The sequence below is a fragment of the Triplophysa dalaica genome, chromosome 13 (genome assembly GCF_015846415.1).
Source record: "Triplophysa dalaica isolate WHDGS20190420 chromosome 13, ASM1584641v1, whole genome shotgun sequence".
NCBI classification, from domain to species: domain Eukaryota; kingdom Metazoa; phylum Chordata; class Actinopteri; order Cypriniformes; family Nemacheilidae; genus Triplophysa; species Triplophysa dalaica.
The window spans coordinates 10,748,138-10,760,056 of NC_079554.1; the positions used below are offsets into that span (position 1 = coordinate 10,748,138).

The 11,919-nt window shown below is 38.5% G+C and overlaps 1 protein-coding gene across 2 annotated transcripts in view; it reads right to left on the reverse strand.

The window, feature by feature from the left end:
- Positions 1-9,953, reverse strand: part of daam1b (dishevelled associated activator of morphogenesis 1b) — a 55,185-nt gene extending 45,232 nt beyond the window's left edge. For both annotated transcript variants that reach the window (XM_056763944.1, XM_056763943.1), the window contains exon 1: positions 9,607-9,953. The gene's annotated coding sequence lies outside the window, so the exon portion shown is untranslated. The remainder of the gene's footprint in view (positions 1-9,606) is intronic.
- Positions 9,954-11,919: the final 1,966 nt, after the last annotated feature.

Consider the following 11,919-nt stretch of genomic DNA (forward strand, 5'->3'; position numbering starts at 1 on the left):
TGCTGTTTGACAATGTCTTGCCTGGTCTGTAGAAATCTATGTTGTGGTATTCCTAAGGGGTGATTGGAGAACGGTGACCAAACCAGTGTAGTCTTGTCAGGAGTAACAGAAGTTGAAATGAATAAGAAATCAATGAATGCAATTTGTAAAGAACTAACAAAGTCTGTTTCTAATAGTTCTGTTGTTTATTGACAGTAGGTTATACAGCTACTGTATAAAAGCAGTCAATATGAATAATACAATTACTGTATTTCCTTTGATTAAAACAAACAAATTCTAATAATAGAAATACATTTTAAAGGTCTTATCAGCAATGTAATATTATTTAATTGGTTTTGTCATCGCAGTGATGATATTTGTTTTATTTCTGAATGCTATTCCGGCATCTATGGCTATATTCGTTGCAAGAAGAAGTTAGTCCACACAATGCCAGAATTATTAACTATAGCATCATTATTATTAAATTGTAGATGTAACTAGACATGCACACTTTTTATGGCAGATTACAATACACTGTATTACATCACAAAAATATTTGAGTAAGCAAGCAAGCAGTCAGGTAACCTACAGGCTATAACTAGGAGTCCCAGGAACACAATATCCTCATGCAATTGGCATAATTCGTTGTTGGGCTCGAAATTGCGAGCATAATGAATACCTGTGTCACCTCAAAATATATTTTGGAGCATTTGTGTGAGTGCACATTTTTGTTGTGGTGTGACCTGTTTTCATTACTGTACAGAACACTCTGATCAGCAGCTGGGCTGACTGTACAACAAGTACAGTTTAGAAATTGCCAGTTCACATACATTTAAATACATTCAGAGGCAAACCTCTTCAAAAACAGATAATCTGTCTCTTACTTTAGTTCAATGTAAGCATAAAACATGATGTGTTTATGTAGTTTTAACAGTTTTTCTGAAGGCTATGAGGGTTCAGTCAGTGGAGGAAGGAGGATTGACATTGTGATGCCTGTCAGTTGAGTTTTATATATTGTTTATTACTCCATAATTTATTAAAATAGAAGTTTAATTTGTTTCATAAAGTACAAGGTCCTTTTATAATGGCTACATTTTTTGCATTTTGTGTTTTTAAGGTGAATAAAATACAATTTTTACCTATATATTTCATAATTTAGGATTTCTTTCAAAAAGTCTAAAAATCGTGTCTCGTCTCGTTCTCGTGAACCCAGTCTTGTGTCTCGTCTCGTTTGATAAACGTCTAGTCACACCCCTATTTATAACATGTCCTTACAGATTTTGCTCAATGTAACATGCGATTAATCGTAAAAAAATGTAGATGTGGTAATAGGCAGCAGAAAAGCTCTTTACTTAACAGTTTGACAGACAAACTACATTTACATTTAGGCATGTAGCAGACGTTTTTATCCAAAGCACAAGTGAGTAAAACAATAAAGCGGTTGATAGGACGCAGTAACACAAGAAGTGCTAAACAACAAGTTACCAGGTTTCAACCATCTTAGACAATACATGTTGAGAGAGAGAGAGGGAGAGAGAGAGAGAGAGAGAGAGAGGTTAGAGTTTTCATTTTTATCATTTTCAAAGAAGAAGGGTTAGCATGCTCTGAAAATACGTAAAAATAAACATAATTTGCATACAGTATGCCCTGTTACTAAAGTCTGTCCTGTCCAGGTCCTCCCATACTTAAATCAGCATTTAAATATGATGAATTAGTGTATTGTGAAATAAATATAAGACGACAACAACTTTTTAAAATTTCTGAATTAATGTTTTATTAACAAAATGTAGAAAATGCTAAATATAAGATGTGCTTTTAGTGCAGATGTATTCATTCCTTATTAAAATTGACTCATGGTGTGGTTTAATACCACTTAAAATAAACAGTTTCATCGGTCAGCATTTAAAATGAAAGTGTTCAGGCATTGTGACTTGTTGACATGCAATATGATCTCTCCTTTCTACCTATTCAGCTGACACAACAAACACAGCTGGTCATGTGACCTGACTGCTTTGCATTGAGAGAAGAAACAAGGCACCAGGCAACCATGTGACTGCCTCAGGCTTTGCTGGTAAATCCTTAACAGTAAAATTCATTCAAGAATGAATTATGGCTGATGTAAAGTCTGAACGGCAATAATGCCTCTTTAACAGGATGTTCCTGCGGCATATTAAAATGCGGAAAAATGTGGCAATTGAACAGAGTTTACAGTAAATGACTTCCTTGTTTGTTCCATAGAGGTGTAATGTGTTCTTAGTAAGAAGACACACGAAAACAAGGAATCTTTCGTACACAAGCACAGGTCAAATGTTTATCTAGACACACTGGAGACTTTCGACAGACATTGTCAACAATATAAGAAATTGTCTGCTGACTCACACTGGTCGATGTACTCTAAAAACTTAATTTAGTGGCTTAAAGTCCATGTCTATCAGCTAGTTAATTCCCAAAATAAACTTTTATTCTTTTTACCAGGAAATGGGAAAAAAAAAATATGATCAAATGTTTCTAGAATAAGTATACCGCTTCCTCTAATACCACCTGCTATTAGCAAGTAGCAAATAATGATACATTGAAAGAGACATTTGCTTTGTCAAAACCAAAGACAACATGTTCTGATGAAACATGCTCTTTCAAAGAAAATTAAAACTGTGCTACCAAATAGATTTTCTGTTTTACTTTTTGTTGTATAGCATACATATACTTCAACCATTTACCTTGTTTTTAACAATTTTTTAACCCATTTGCCGCCAGCCTCTTTATAAAAAAGTTGCCAGCGTTTTTAACATTTTCACCCAACTTTAATGGCTCACAGTAAATTTTCTGTAAAGAATATATGGACAAACAATATGACAAATGAAAGAACAAAATCTCAGCTTTTACACAAAAGAAACCATATTCTTCTATCTTCATTTGTTCGTTTTTTTATCACTTCTTAGCTGTGGGTAGGTTACTTCAAAAATGCATCACTTTGATTAAACAGCTGAGATAATTAACGTTTCTTTGTCAACTCGTCAATGGCAATGACCAGAGAAATGAGCCATACTGACAGAAAATGCAGACAAACTCATAAAACAAACAGGAAGCAGGTGAAAAACATTTTATAATGACAGACATTACAGCTCCCAGACAAAGTCTCTCAACAACAGCATCCCGAGAGGGAAGCAAACACATTGCAGCATTCAGGTTTACTATTTTACTCCACCTTTTAAAAATATTATTACATTGTCATTATCAAACATAACATTTCTTTGGAAACATGGCTCATTTTCTCATTGAGATTCACAGCCTTTTACATGTGATTTATACAAAATAGGTTTACTGTTGTTCGCCCCTTGAAACCCGCTGGTGTTCCTATTGATACAGTAACTGCATTAATCTTCCATCTGAGCTCACCTCTGGCCCTGCGGAGAGCCTAATCTTCCCCGTGGGCCTGTCCTGACAGGTCACATTCCACACATAACCAGCCGAGCTTCTCATAACCTCACTGCCATCCCTCACCATGCACCCACTTGTCACTCTTCCTGTGTCCCCAGGGTACCAATGGTAATTGGGTTCAAGTCTATGTTTGAATCGGGAACTCCTTGGATTCTGTTGTTTTTCAGTCAAAGATTTCTAAAACAAAGAGACCTTATTGCGGACACTACATTTTGCTTTTGGGGGGGGATCATATTGTATATTGAATTGACATATAATGTCATCAGTGTTCAATGCGAGTTGGTGCCAGTACCAGGAAGAAATAATGTGTAGCTTCATCTGGCCAAGAAACATCCGTTTAGCTATGTCGATGTCTGAATGGAATGTAAAACCTTTGATGATCAATCACACTTGTGGTTTAACGTGACAGTAAGGAACGACGGTAGAATGTGATGGCTCGGAAAACTTGCTACAGTATTGCATGTCTTGTTTACTTGGGTGATTCTCACAAAATCTTTGTTCCTTTGTCAAAAATGTATTTCTTAAAAACATACAAGGTATGACATATTCAAAACTTTACTGAAAGTTTAACACAATTTTGAAAAATATTTGTGTAAAAAAGGTCTTAAAAAATCTCATTACTGTAGTAAAAAAGTATTTTTGTCATTTGAACCTCCAATTGTTTTTGTTTCAGAATGTTTTATTTGACTTCGATTACAACATATCAGCAGGAAAAAATGATAAATTCGTTACCAAAATTAAAATGATGTTATGTGCATTGTAGAGAACACATTTTTTATATTATGATCATTTTTGTGTTACCGAATTATGATATTAATACTTGAAATCTTCACTGCTGTGATGGTTCAGTGGTCCCGAGAATGACCCACCTGTAACTGTCTGCCACATATGAAATTCTTGCAACTTTTCACTTTTGGTTTGCACTGACCACTGTTGTCTTCAGCCAACTCATTTCTTTTTTAGATATTTACATGTACATTTATGCATGAGGTAGACGCTTTTATCCAAAGCGACTTACATTGCAATATCCTACACATTTAAACATAGGTATGTGCAATCCTCTGGGATCAAACCCACAACCTTGCGGTGAAAACGCAATGCTCTTACCACTGAGCTACAGGAAAGGTGTAGCTGTATCTTTTAATGCTTAAAGTTTTATTGTCGATGTGGACCACAAAATCCCTCCCACAGTAACGGTAATGAGATGACATGACTGAAAACATTCGGATTTCATAATATTGTCCTTATGTGGCTGGCCACATCCACTTTTGCGCTTGTGTCGCAAGTTTACCTCAAATAGTGCTACAAACAATGTTAATGAATCAATAGATTAGAGAGCAAACTTTGTTTACACAATAAAGGAGCTATTTAGAGTCAATTAGCTTACAAGGATAACATGGGAGCCTACTTCTATATTGCAGCGATTGATGGCTTAGATGTGGTGTATCCTTACAGGATCACCACTCGACTGGGTGGTCGAACACAGTTGTCAAATATCAACACTTAACACTGGGTTGACACCAAATGCGAAATAATCATTTTGTGCGAGTAAATTACATACAAAGTCAATGCAAAGACAAGTATAGACGCAATTGCGCCGAACGCGTGTCAATCTCATCTTCAGTGAAGGTTGAAAATATTTGTCAGATCGTGTCACTCAGGCGGAACTAACAATCTTTTCCCGCGAATAATAAAGAACATGGAACGCGATTGTTGGCGTTTGGTGTGAACCAGCATAAGTATTGCTTGCTTGCATGATATAGAATTTAGTTGAATTTTAAGTTTACGATTTACATTTGTTTTTAGCCACATGCGTCTGCATCTGTTCCACTCGTTCCATAATGCGCAACCTATTTCCTTATGTTGTTAGACTAGTGACCTATTTTACAGTCGCACACACCCGAGTCATTCTAAAACAACTATAGTAACACAACACCTGCAGACAATAGGTGGAGATTTGGTGTGTTTAGCGTTTAATGTGTTGTTGCTTTGGAGATTATGTTTCAATACTCATCCAGTCAGTCAGGTCACCAAACAGAAAGAGAAACGTTGAGGGAAGTGGAAAGACAGGAATGAGAGTCATTTGTCAGGACATACTGTGTATGACTTGATCCAATGTGACAGACCGGACACAGTCTCTTTACATTCTCTCTCTCTCTCTCTCTCTATCTGTTCTCACCTCTTACTCAGCAAAAACTCATAGGGCACTTAATCAAATAACTTTCCTGGACTAATGTACAGTTTAGACAAGGAGACTAGATATCGAGCACATAAGATGTATAAAAGGAAGCAGTCACAGCTGTGTCTTACCGTGAATAAAAAAGTGGTAGAATAAGGCTTTGTAAGACCAATTTTATTGCACTTATGCTTTTTGTTGTCCTTATGTTGTTCCTATTGCTTCCGTTGTTTAACTCATTTGTAAGTCATTTTAGATAAAATGCTAAATGACGAAATGTAAATCACCTTATACAAAACTCTAGCACAAGGCAACTATATAAAAAATGTATCTTCTCTTAAACAGACGTACTATTCCATTGCACTGTTGACTAATGCTGAATATCCAACACAAAGCTTGTCAGCTGACTGTACAGGGATTATGAAAAACATTAAACATGCATTAAAGGCTATTAAGATTGATCCACAATGATCCATGGGATGATCCATAATAAGTACGGTTAGTCAGCAAGGCATGCATCTGCAACTTGTCTTTCTTGACTTGGTTTCTGTATAACAATTATTAGACATATCGAGTCTTAACATTCATGACTTCATCTGAAGACACACATAGTGAGATCTTGGAGCCGTTGGTGCAAAGGTGACTACCACATGTAGAAATTTCAACAGAGCTGCAAACACAATTTACAGTTCTCCTGTGAAGCTAAATCTCACTTGTAAATATTAACTACAACCAGCCAGACTGCCAAAATATTTAGATGAGTTATTGCAGGTGAACTTCGAGTGGCCAATGTTTATATTTGGTTGTCTGGACGGACGCTGTACCTTATTGATTCCAATCTTAAGTCGGAGCGGTTTTTGAAGCATGAATGTCACTATAACAGTGCTCTGGGATCAGATTTTTCTCAGAATACTGACAACAGGGAAGGTGGTAAAGTGTGTTTGAACTTTGAACTTGCCCAGGGTCCACAATGCTAACATGTTTTATGACTGCAAACATGCCATTTTCTGAAGTGTTTGTATTTAACACAGTTCTATATGTAAAGTGCTGTACTATGCCAGAAGCTGGATCCTGTGACACATAAGCAGGGTTAAAGGGTTGATTTAAAAGAATGGTTCGCCCCATCTTGTCATTCAAAACTTGTATGTGGAACACAAAATAAGTTCTTGTAAGGTTTTGTGTCAATACAATGGATGTCAATAGGGGTCAATGTTGTTTGTTTACCAACATTCTTAAAAATATATTTTTTGTGTTCTGCAGAACAAAGACAGTCATACAGGCTTGAAATGAGCCAATTTTCATGTTGAGTGAAATGTCCCTTTAAAAAATAATGTTCCTCGGTGCGGCACTGATTTTAAAACCCCAAACACATTACACACACCGATAAGTCTCTAATGCTTGTCTCAAATAGCGGTCTTAAATCAACATTTAGGACAGGAGAACTGCGGAACCACTCTATGCAAGCCATCGCCTCCCCCCCCCGCATTAGGACCCCTGAGCCAGTCTGGAAAGTGAGATATAGTCTCTGCCTTTCAAAAGAAGTGTTGAGTAACACTGTGTATATGCGAGAAGTCCTTCATTAATCATGAGGGTGGTGGTTTGGCTATGGCTAACAGCTACGTCTCCCCCTCACACTCTAATGAACTGGATCTGGATGGACGAGAGAGCACCGCAGCACGAGCCAGGCGGGGATTCCTCCTATCCAGCTCCGATGTGAACCTGAAGCTGGGGATCAGATTCCAAACTCCATTTCTGTCTGTGGTAATTTAGAAGGAAACCAGGAGGAGAAGATGAAGAGGCTTGAATAGCTTCTCCCCCTCGCAGACAGCCTGTCAAACATGTTCGGCAGACAATGAGACCACCCTCCCCCCTTGACACTTGCACAAACTGCATACACAAGCGCGCACACACACATGCACACACACACACACACACACAAACACATATAGCATGAGCATTCCAATCCACACCGACACACCCTGTGAGGGGGCACACAAAACTGGGTTAAGAGGAGCAGTCAGTGATAGTGTTTAAAAGACATTTAACCTTTTTCAGGGGTTCATTACACTATACCCATTTTTACTGTCAATTACCAATTAAGAATGTTGAAACCGAACCAAAATGACTTGCAGTCGGTTACCAACACTCCAAACATCTTGTTTGTGTTTTGCAGATAGGTTTAAAAGGCAAGAGGGTGAGTAAATAATGAAAGTATAATCACTTTTGAGTGAACTATTCCTTTAATCTCTGCAGTGGCTTTGTACACAGTGCTTAAATATTTGGAAGATGTGGTGGGTCAATGTAACCCACATTAAGAAGCTCAAGAAAGCAGGCATGTTTGCAGAAGGTAGTCTGAACTTGCCTCGGTAAGGTCTATGTAGGGCCACGCCTGTGTGCATTGGCCTGAGGGCCATGACAGCTGCGTGGGTCATAGAAAACAGATAGGAGATTAGTGAAGAGATGCTGGTGAACCCTAAAACCTTGAAATGACAGGAAATGACACCTGACTCAAATGTATAGCTGCTCACTGGCTCCATTGTCTACCACGGATGCTAATTCGATCCTGTACCTCCCTTAGGGGTAGAGACATTCTTACAAAACGTGTCAATTTTGTTAACACAAAAGACGTACTTGAAGACAGAAGACCACTACTGTGTCCAACAGTAAATCGTTATAATATATTTTCGTGCACATTGAAAAAAATGAAACGTCGAGAATTTTGATTTTTGTTTTGACTTGAAACTACGTGTATACCTTGAGAGAGTAATATGTGACATTTGCCTCGAACCGACACGTACGCATCGAGGAGCTACCGTCCATCCCTCCCTTCTGTTGCCATGGTAACCAGCACATGCAACGCCAGCCGGCATTAAACCCTCTTTTTACGATAATCCGAGGACTGACATGCAAAATTGGAAAAATCCTTTGGATGACATCCGCCTAAAGCCGTCTCCTCAAATGACCCACTGAATTGAGAGCTTTGTCAGTTTAAGTCAAATCATGGAGAGGATGAAGCACCAATGGTGAAACTCACAGGGTGAGCCACACCCTCTTATTAAAACCAACTACTTTAATATTTGAATGAGAATTGAGCCTATAAGTTAATGGGCCGAATTCATCTTCCCTTCATGACGTTAACTCCCAAAGCAACCCAAATATGAACAGTAATAATGATCACAATAACACCTGTCAGTTATACATCCGAGATGCGGTTATTTTAAAGCAATTTTCTTAAGAAATACAAACGTGCAACAGGACACGGGTAGAGATTGAGACCGGTTTAAACAGCTGCATTGCATGCATTACTGCCTCAGTATTAACCTAGATACATCTGAGTGTGAACAGATGTGACAACAGAATTGAGCTTGAAACCAAAAGACCATAACTAACCTCAGAATGACAGCTCAGAGCTGAGGGGTGGGCACGGTCCCTTAAAGATACAGTGAGAAATGATCACTTCCAAGAGTAAAGAAAAATGCAACCCAAGAACTTTGCCTTTCACGCCTGAGCAAGAATGCACCCAAACATACAGTAGCTACATAGAAAACAAGCCATACATGAAGTGATGACTATACAATTTTTAAGACAGCTCTGATAAGAACAAAATAGCAATAAAGGGGGCTTTCTATTTTCAAGGTGATCTCCATTATCTGCCCTACATGAAAATGAATGCCTGCAAGCCCTTTAAGATCTTTCCTTCACACGCACATGCACGCGCATGCACGCGCAGCTCTGATGGAGAGTTAATGCATCATTTGCATTAAGCAAGCAGAGCTGCACGATGGCACTTGATCAAATGCGTAAAGACAGGGATTATTCAACGGCCAAACCCGGTGGCAGACACGATAGTCCACGTCCACACCGCACACCTGCCCATCAAAACTACCCGGCTGCCTTTGCGGAGGGACGGACACGGCATCGTGCACTCCCAACCACAACCGTTGAAAACATTCATTCCGAATGCCATGCGAATTTAAAACATCAAATGTTCAACGCAATGCGTGTTAACTTACCCTTTGGTGCGTGTGAGTAAAGTCCGTTTAGCGTTACATCCCTGACGAGGAAATAATACCGGTCTCCGAACGCAACGACACGCGCACAGGATCTTCTCTAAAGGGCTCGTGAAGCATGTAGATTCAAGGATGTCACTTCAGTAATCGGAGTCATTGCGGACATGAGCGTCGTAGATCAGACCAACAGGGTTTCCATAATCGCGCTTGAAATCCTAAAACAAGTAACGAACATAAACGATCCGACACGATCGACCGGCGAACATACGAGCAACGTCGCCCTGCTGTTCAACAGCCTCATACAAATGCCCCACTACCCCCGTCTCACCCTTCCAGTCACTGTTTTTTGCTCTCTCTCTCTCTCTAGTCTCTTTGACGACGCAGTCACAGATGATCCTGTAGACACACCTCTTTTCAACACTCAAATCTCTCATAGGACGTAAGCTGGATGTAGACCCCGCCCACTTTGAATTTCGCTCCTCCCAAAGCGCTTTGCGTTCTGCTGCGGCAGTGTTTACAGTTTGTTTGTGGAAGGGCTGTGAAAGCTGAGTTTGTGTGGGTATTTGTGCCTAAATGAGAGTGAAAGTTTATGAACTTGTGGATTTAACAAGTACCCAGAAGCTTCCAGAGAGATATTAAGAAGTCTTAAGAATATTTTTAAAAAGAAAGAGACACCTTAGTCTATCTTCAGTTTATGTAGGCAAACAGTCAAAATGAACTTTTTATCCTGGGAAAATAAGCAAAATTCACTTTTACGAGGAGGTGAATGTTAAATGTCAGATGAAATGCTTTTAAGAATGAGAATGACCCCTCCTCCTTACACCACCTGCCAACAACTTGCAAGTAGACTTCATGGTTTATTGTGTCTGTTTGAAGACTAGAGGAAAGTAGTTCTTCGGTAGGCTGTGTCTTGCTCAACATGTTTCCAAGGAAATCTGCACTTAAAGCAATTTAATGCAAAACACAGAGCTCGAGCTGCAAGGTATTGTAATAAAATAGAGTACCTTGATTTATTCTTCAAACATCAACGATTTAGACACGTAACAAATGCTTCACTTTACAGCTTATTGCTAAAAGCTTGACCAAGATTTTCTTCAAGCAGCAGAAAATTGGATTCATGGCTTAAATAGCAAATTGAGGGATAATCTAATGGTAGGGGGTATAATGTCTATTGTTGGTGTTTGGCACAAGTGACAGTGTGGCAGCTGCAGACAGACTCACTGTTGAAGGCAAGAAACAAAACACTGAAGCCACCCTCCCGCGGAGCTTGTGCAAAGTTTGTCTGGAAAAAACCTCTTCATCACCTCAGTAAACAAGATAACATCAATTTAACCAGAACTTAATCACAATGAAGAAAGTGTGATACATCTCAGCTCCGTCAATTGATAAGAAGTTAATGCATTTATAATAGTTAAAGGACCAGATCATTATTAACTCACACTCATGTTGTGTTAAACTTAAGGATAAAGACTGTAAGAAAATACTTTAATTTCTGTGTGAACTATCCTTTAAATATATACATTTATACACTCAAGCTAACAACACAGAATGTCTGGAATGTATATGCAAACACACACACGCATACCAAACACGCACGCACTCACACACGCAATGTCAATCATTTTATTATAGAGTATTCATCCAAAACATCCATGACTTTATGATGAACTCATTTCACCCCACTAGACAGAGCATTTATTCGGTTTATTTGTCAGTTTATTCGGCTTGACTATAATAACTGACAATGCTTAAAGTTGGTTCACCTGTTTGCTGTAATCAACAGTTTCATGGCAGGCATCTGATCTACTTTGCTTTCTAGCTTTCTTCTGAAAAGCACCAACAGCAGCTGCAAAATCAGATGACCCCTATTCCCTTGAAACTAGCCACAAGAAAGAGTGAAGAACAGACGCAGAGGGTGGGTTATATGGCTGGTATCTAATAGGGGGTTAAACCAGACCCTTCATCCCCATTTGATTGATTTTGGGGATTTAAGGGATAAACTGACATTTTACCTGATACAAATAGTTGAAAATGATTGTTGGTGCTAATATGGATCATATGCCATCCTTTCTTCTGAAGAAGACAAAATATATTTTGAAGAACATTTGTAACCAACAATACAGGTCCCCATTGACTTTCATTGTATAGACGTAAAACCACTGAACATTTTTCAAAATATCTTCTGTTGTGCTTCATTACAGCTTTTAAATGATATGAGGATGAATAAATTGTGACAGAGTTGCTTAATTGTTTAATGATTTTTTAATAATGTTTGATTTCACAATGCATATTTGTAAGGTTTGGCTACTAAGATCA